Source organism: Paramisgurnus dabryanus, chromosome 11 (genome assembly GCF_030506205.2).
Source record: "Paramisgurnus dabryanus chromosome 11, PD_genome_1.1, whole genome shotgun sequence".
Taxonomy (NCBI): domain Eukaryota; kingdom Metazoa; phylum Chordata; class Actinopteri; order Cypriniformes; family Cobitidae; genus Paramisgurnus; species Paramisgurnus dabryanus.
In genome coordinates, this window is record NC_133347.1 from 30,371,984 (window position 1) to 30,380,189 (window position 8,206).

General features: G+C 31.4%; 1 long non-coding RNA gene across 2 annotated transcripts; it reads left to right on the plus strand.

Annotated features, from left to right (window-relative positions):
• The first annotated feature begins 1,432 nt into the window (after positions 1-1,432).
• LOC135729879 (uncharacterized) lies at positions 1,433-5,867 on the plus strand. Of its 2 annotated transcripts, XR_010525781.2 has the most exons (4): positions 1,433-2,100; positions 2,323-2,426; positions 4,465-4,536; positions 4,622-5,867. It is a non-coding gene; the product is annotated as an uncharacterized lncRNA (long non-coding RNA). The 2 variants fall into 2 exon arrangements; XR_010525780.2 differs by having other exon boundaries at positions 1,441-2,426.
• Positions 5,868-8,206: the final 2,339 nt, after the last annotated feature.

The window sequence follows — 8,206 nt, forward strand, 5'->3', positions numbered from 1 at the left end:
ATTTCAGACAGTCAACCCAGTACTGCAAGGTAAGGTTTTAATGTATAGTGTATTGTATGTATGCTAACTTTTTAGCATTTGTGACACACATAGGCATGCATGACAGAAATGGAGTAAGATTTCATGGTTGTATTATGTTGCATGCATCTCACATTGGAAATCTAATAAAATTATATATTACATCTTTATGCTTTACAGACAACAAATCCAAAGGCGTAGATTGCGTAGGAGAGTAGCACAGATAGGCCGAAGAAAATGTTTAATTGGTTTCACTTTGCGTCACTGGTGTTACATTGCGCCACTGGCGTTACCGCATGGCATATTGGTTTTCTGGCATCAGAGTTGCACAGTTTCATAGAACATGTTTTTTGTATCTACTCAATTGTTGCTGCATTCATTAGTAAGCATTTTAAGTATTTCATCATTCAATTTTGATCACTCAACCTCAATTATTTCTAATGTTACAACAAAAAACACAATGGTAGAAATAGAAAAAGGGCACACAATCCCAGGTGAAAAAAAAGTTGTATTTAATGTATTAAAAATATACTTAAAATTTAAGTAATATGTTTTTAGTACATTTGTATTCCCAACGTGCTTATTCAAAGTGTATTAAAAATATGTTAAATAGCTTTTAAATGTATTTCAAAAAAGTGTACTACAAGTACATTGGTAATAAATATATGCTTAATTACACTTTTTAAAAGTATGCTAAACTCAAGCATACTTTTAATGTATTTCTAAAAAGTGCACTAGATGTAAGCTGGTAATAATTATATCTTTAATTACACTTTTTATAAGTATGCTAAACTCAAGCATACTTTTAATGTATTTCTAAAAAGTGCACTAGAGGTACGCTGGTAATAATTATATCTTTAATTACACTTTTAAAAAGTATGCTAAACTCAAGCATACTTTTAATGTATTTCTAAAAAGTGCACTAGAGGTACGCTGGTAATAATTATATCTTTAATTACACTTTTAAAAAGTATGCTAAACTCAAGCATACTTTTAATGTATTTCTAAAAAGTGCACTAGAGGTACACTGGTAATAAATATATCTTTAATTACACTTTTTATAAGTATGCTAAACTCAAGCATACTTTTAATGTATTTCTAAAAAGTATACTAGAGGTACGCTGGTAATAATTATATCTTTAATTACACTTTAAAAAAGTATGCTAAACTCAAGCATACTATTAATGTATTTCTAAAAAGTGCACTAGAGGTACACTGGTAATAAATATATCTTTAATTACACTTTTTATAAGTATGCTAAACTCAAGCATAATTTTAATGTATTTCTAAAAAGTATACTAGAGGTACGCTGGTAATAAATATATCTTTAATTACACTTTTAAAAAGTATGCTAAACTCAAGCATACTTTTAATGTATTTCTAAAAAGTGCACTAGAGGTACACTGGTAATAAATATATCTTTAATTACACTTTTTATAAGTATGCTAAACTCAAGCATACATTTAACGTATTTCTAAAAAGAGCACTAGAGGTACGCTGGGAAAAAATATATGTTTAATTACACATTTTAAAAAAAAGTATGTTAAACACAAGCATACTTTTACAGAGGTTTTAGTGTATTTAGAAAAAAACATATATTTTTTTAAACATGTACATTAATTTTAATAGGCTAACATTGCAATTTCAACATCATATCATTGAACTTGCATTATATATTGATTTCACAAAGTTAGTCCACATAAATTTGTTAGTGTTTATATTCAAACAACACACGTGACGGACCTGACTAAACCTCATTGGTTCTTGGGATTCAGTACGTCACATTGGCTTCCTGATTCAGTTGTTCGATACACAACGTGCGTGATCGTTGGTAAATGTGGATTAAAAGTTGAAACTAAAACTGTTAAATATAGTGATCATCAGAGGACTTGGCTGAAACAACGCGATTCACATGGATTACTTCGGCGATGTTTTTTATTGCTGTTGCGATTAACTTTTTGAAATGTGAGCAGTTTTTAAGTAGGTTATCAAGTGGATCTGACATCGAGGGGAAATATACGTTTCTTGGATTTCATTAAAGTACATCGGTTTTTGTTTGAAGATGAATGAGAGAACATAAGGGTAAGTTAAGTGATGACAGATTTTTGCTTTTTATTTTTAGTGAACTATTAAATAAGTAGAACTTTTAGTATTACAGTATGTCTTAATTTTAACCCAGCTTCTTAAAGCGTGTATGTTGTGTGGCTTTTGGAACATAACGTTAAATTTTTTTTGTGAGTAAAGTTAGGCATTTCATTTCTCTTGTTGTATTTCAGAAATCATAACAGCCTGTCTTTTTTTTAGCACAGCGGCATTCAAATTGACCAATCAGAGCCGAGAATATCTAATAAGTCGAAGTAGAGATGAACAGATGAAGATACAGCCCGTAAAAATACTTATTCTTGGTGGTAAGTTTTTAGTTCTACAGTATTTGTATAACATTTAGATAACTTTTACGTTTTTCTAATGCTAATGTTTAAAGAGTAACTAAACCCTAAACCAACTTTTTTAGTTAATGATCTGTAAGAATGATGCTTTATTAGTGTAAGTTTTTTGACATTTGGATATAAAGTGTTTCAATACTACAATATATGTTGTAAAAACGTCTGAGTGCTGCCCTCTTCAGGTTGAACGGTGGCTACTGGCAGGGCTCGAAATTGCGAATATTTTGGTCGCATATGCGACCGAAATTTAATCTGTGCGATCTTAAAATATATTTGGGAGCATTTCTGCGACTGCCCATTTTGTTGTGGTGCGACTTGATTTAGATTGTGATGCTGCGTGCTGCTGTCCCAGGTTCAGTGTTCTCTCCAACGTTACATAACCAATCAAATTTCACCATTAAGTTCTTACGTTTAATGAAGACCGCAGATTGGCTAATATGAGCGTCAGTCATTCCTTGTTGCCGTGCTACGTTGGTACGTGAAGCGCGAAAATGAGATGCACCGCGAGCATGACGAGAACAAGCCGACTACAGCCAATGTTACTACTGTAATTAATCAGACGATCCGGATTCAAATGCGACTCCACCACCGGAAAATAAGACTTGACGTTAAACCTTTCAGAGAGAGTGGCTTAAAGATTTCGAGATTTCCGCTATGAAAATGGCTCGATGTAACTTAATGTGTTTACTGTAAATCCTGTAAAACGGCGTTGGTGGCGGAATCAAAACATTTTAAGCGCCAGACCTTGCTTAAACATGGCGAAAGTGCCAAAAACACAAATAGTGTCATGACAAATGTGTTCATTATTGATGGAGACACCGACCTGTCTATCAAAGAGTGTTTGATAGTGTATGTGCGCATGCGCTGGTGAATGGACATCTGACAAACATCCTTGTGGTCCATGTTGATGTGATACACGACAATGTTGATGGTATGTTATTATAAAAAAATATATTTTTTAAAACATATTTAGTAGTAATAGCATCCTGGTAATGCAGTTATCAATACCAATATTAGCCTTCTATATTAAGCCTTCTATATTAAGGTCACTTTTGTAAATGTCCCAATTAATCAGTGTTTTACGTGTTTGCTAGATTTTCTATTGTAATCTTAATCATTTTACCTGTAATCTGTAATTGGTAAATTATTATACTATTTCAAAAGCAGTTGGGTATTAATTTAGGAATCTATGCAGTAAAAAAAATAAAATAAAAGACCAAATTTTAAAAGCTGGCCATAGGATATGTAAAGCCTGGTGGTTGCATTTTATTTTAATAAAATAAATCTATTAACATATACATTGTAGTTGTGGTGCTTTTTAATTTTTGGATGGATGCGCCTAAATTTTTGCTGGTTCTCCTAACTCTTTAAAGTTGTGAGCACCAGTGCTACAAAAAAAAGTTAATTTTGAGCCCTGTACTGCAGTTGAATTTTCCTATTGGATGTTGGACCGGACACTTTTAGACAACATTACAAAGACAATAATATATTACTAACGTGATTAGCCTGCTGGACGAATTGTAAAAAACAGCACAATGTAAGCACTGCTAGTACAGGCTAGCTGAATATATCTTAATGATTACAGAGATAAAACAACACATAAAACTTGCAACCTTTCTCAGTTTGCACATCTGGACAATTCTTCACACATCATAGGTTGTAAATTTGGGTAAATCCAGCAAACAAGTAATTTTAGCGATTCTGCTGTCACTCTGCTTTAAATCTCCCGCATCAGAAACTTAAGAGCAGCCTTGAGTCAAATGTGGAAGTTAAGCGTGCATAGAGTCCATTGGCATGACTTCTGATTTCCTTAAATCTCCTTAAACAGAGGTGAACTTTTCTTGTAAGCAAGACCACAATAGACATGTCAATGGAAAATGCCCTTGGTTAAAATAAAACACAATTATCAAAGTAAAGAATATCCTGTAATACACACAGGTTGCATTATATCAGTGTCACTGAGTTAAGCCTCCTATAACCCTTTGTTCAATGTAACTTGTAGAGTGCCATGTAGCGACGGATCAAACGGACACTCATGTCAAGCTTGATGAGGACACAGTCAAAGCTTTAAAAGGTAAACTGAGAAGTTAACAAAATTCTAATGCATATGTTCATTAATTATTGGTTAATTTTGTATATATTCTGTTTCCTTTTCACAGACCTTGTGATTAAGTCTTCAGTGTCTGAATGGCAAGAAGAAGTGACCCTCCACTTAAACGTGACATTTAAACTGCTCTGTGTTTTGGTTCAGCCATTTGTAGGTTTATCTCGAGTAAGTTCAAATGCACTTCTGCATTTGTCCAGTAACTTTTTGTTTAGAGAATTACATCATTATGATTATATAATTATTCAATGGTTGCATATTCATAGTGTACTTTTCATATTGATGTATTAATGTTCCACAATTTGATAAAAGTAGCTCATTGCATTTCACTGATCTTTGTTTTATATTGTAAAATCATTTCAATAGCAGTGAATACATACTTAGTTGTTTCTTTAACATTTAATTAGTTGTTAATGATGGAAGAAACCGGTTCGTATGTATGAATACAGAATAGGTATCATTTTAGAATGAGTTAAAACATGTTTTGGTGGCAAACATGCAGGTAAAATAGTACATGTATAACATTCTAATAGTAAACTTGACTGTAATTCAAATGTCACATACAGTACATTAGAAATGATTTATTTTATGGATACAAATGTGTGGGCAATATATTATTATTTCATTTTGTATGCTATTTTATTTATGTAATATTATTATATCTGAAATTATTAAATTACATTTATAAATGTTTAAAAGGTGGGTTCAAATGTGCTTCAAGTTGTAACTGAATACAATTTTAGAAAATAGCACAGTTGAGTACACTTAGATTGTCTTAAGTTTGTCTTAACAAGTACTAAATACTACTTTTTAGTATATTAAGCACAATTTACTGCACGAAAATAAAGAGCTTTTGGTACCTTAAGGTTGTGAACTTAAAGTGTATTTTAGTGAACTTTTTCACTTGGGAATACATTTGGTATATTATTTTAACATACTACTAGTATATTTTAAAGTAGATTCGTAAATGTTTAAAGGTGGGTTCAAGTTGTAATTAAAGATATTTTTTAAATACAGACCTAGTATGTTAAAATTACATTTTAGTTCAACTTCATGGTGTCTCAAAAAAGCACAGTTGAGTACACTAAGATGGTTTTAAGTTCATCTTAAAAAGTACTTAATACTACTTTTTAGTATACTAAGTTCAAAATTAGTGTGTGAAAATAGAGCACTTTTAGTATAATGTGGAAAGTGTACTTAAATAGTGTATTTTAGTGAACTTGTTTCACCTGGGAATACATTTGGAATATTATTTTAACATACCATTAGTATACTTTAAAGTATATTTAAAAATGCTTAAAAGTGGGTTCAAGTGTACTTTAAGTTATAATGAAATATATTTTTTTGAATACAGACATAGTATGTTAAAAATACATTTTAGTTCAACTTCATGGTGTCTCAAAATAGCACAGTTGAGTACACTAAGATGGTATTAAGTTCATCTTAAGAAGTATTAAATACTACTTTTTAGTATACTAAGTTCAAAATTAGTGTGCGAAAATAGAGCACTTTTAGTATATTGTGGAAAGTGTACTTAAATAGTGTATTTTAGTGAACTTTTTTCACCTGGGAATACATTTGGAATATTATTTTAACTTACCATTAGTATACTTTAAAGTATATTTAAAAATGCTTAAAGGTGGGTTCAAGTGTACTTCAAGTTATAATTAAATATATTTTTTTTAAATACAGACCTAGTATGTTAAAAATACATTTTAGTTCAACTTCATGGTGTCTCAAAATAGCACAGTTGAGTACACTAAGATGGTATTAAGTTCATCTTAAGAAGTACTAAATACTACTTTTTAGTATACTAAGTTCAAAATTAGTTTGCGAAAATAGAGCACTTTTAGTATATTGTGGAAAAGTGTACTAAGTGTACTTAAATAAAGTGTATTTTAGTGCACTTTTTTTTCACCTGGGATAGAACGCATGCCCGTTTAAAGTAAATTATTACTTATCAAGACAATTTCTTAATATTACGTTAACCTTTTCTGTCTTTCATCGTGTATGCAAATTAAATAGTCAAACTACATTCTGGGAAGCCTGAATTGTCATCTAAAATATAGGTAACACCAGTGACAAAAAGCAGCACAAGCATTTTTTATGTAATGTAGTAAAAATATAAAAATACATTAAGCTGTCATTTAAGTTGATTTATAATGTTTTGAGGTTAACTATTAATTGACTATAAGTTTTGGTATAAAAAAAGAATTACATTTTTTAAAAGTTGTCTGTTCAAAAGCCACCATTTTCATAGAATGACCCGAAGTAAAAGTCATGTAATAACGATTATGTGACTTTTGCAAATGCAGGCTATTTCATCTTGTCTTTGACAGTGTCTTTAATTCATTGTGTTCAGGTGTACTCAACTATTAAAACAAGTCATCATCATGAGGACCTACTTCCCAGGACCTGGAATAAGGCACATCAAAAAATAAAAGAACTTCAGAGAGCAAACAGGAGGCTAAAAGAAGACAAAAAGAAGAGACTAGGTGCTTCAATATTATTTATATAAACTAAAACAAATACTCTTGCCCTTGTATATGTAGCATGATGCCACAGGATTATAAATGAAGTAGTTTTAATGATCCCTCACAGCCCAAACACAGGAACATGGAATACAGACATGGCAAACACAAACAAGAAAAGACGAAGACGAAGGGAGTGAATGAATATATTAATAGTATAGGTAATAATGAACAGGTGAAGACAATAATCAGTGATGGTGGAATACAGGGTGCAAAGGATGGTAGAAGATCTAGTCCAGTAAGTGAAGGCAGATGACGAAGGATTGTGACAGTATAGACAAATCCAACAATAATAAAATACATTTGTCAAGAAACAGTACATTCAAATTTAATATTATTAAATCCATTTAATAAATAAATAAATTGGCACTTATTCCTGAATGGTTGATACTAAAATATTGATAATTTCAAGGACAAACTATGCTGCTTTAGGTGTTTATTTAATGTTGATTTATCGACACATGACTTTGGGTAGCTCTGCGTAGCCTGACGTGCACCTCGCAAAATTTTTGACAGAACTGACGCGCTGTCTAAAAATTACGCACATCTATAAATTGGGCTTTATAGTAATCAATACACCAAAAAAAAAAAACATGTTTAAAAACATGGTTAATTTTTGTAAGGGTTGAAGAGGAATGGACCGACATTTCACGGGCCACAATCCTGATCAACTGCTTGAGGTAAATAGGGGCAAAACAAAAGTGTTTATAATTTTGATCAATTATAATAATTATCAGTTATTATAATTAGAAATTATCATTTTAAGTTTGTCTTTTCTGAGTCTTTGGTGTAAACTTGCAAATGCCCCCATTTGAAACATCACCCGATGTCCTCTGAAAACCTGCTCATCGAGAAATACTATAAAATATTCAACCACCGGAGAAAGAACACATTTTTATTATAGTGCCATAGTTTAGATAAAAAGAAAATAAATCATCTGTCATGTAAAGCTAGTGCCACACCAAAAGATTTTTTTTAATCTTATCAGATTTTCCAAATGTGAAAGACCACAAACATGATGAAAAAAATCGACGAACACGTTTGTTCCTATAGTGTGAAGTGATCATGACAGCATACCACGCACCATCAGATTAACTTCACAAACAACA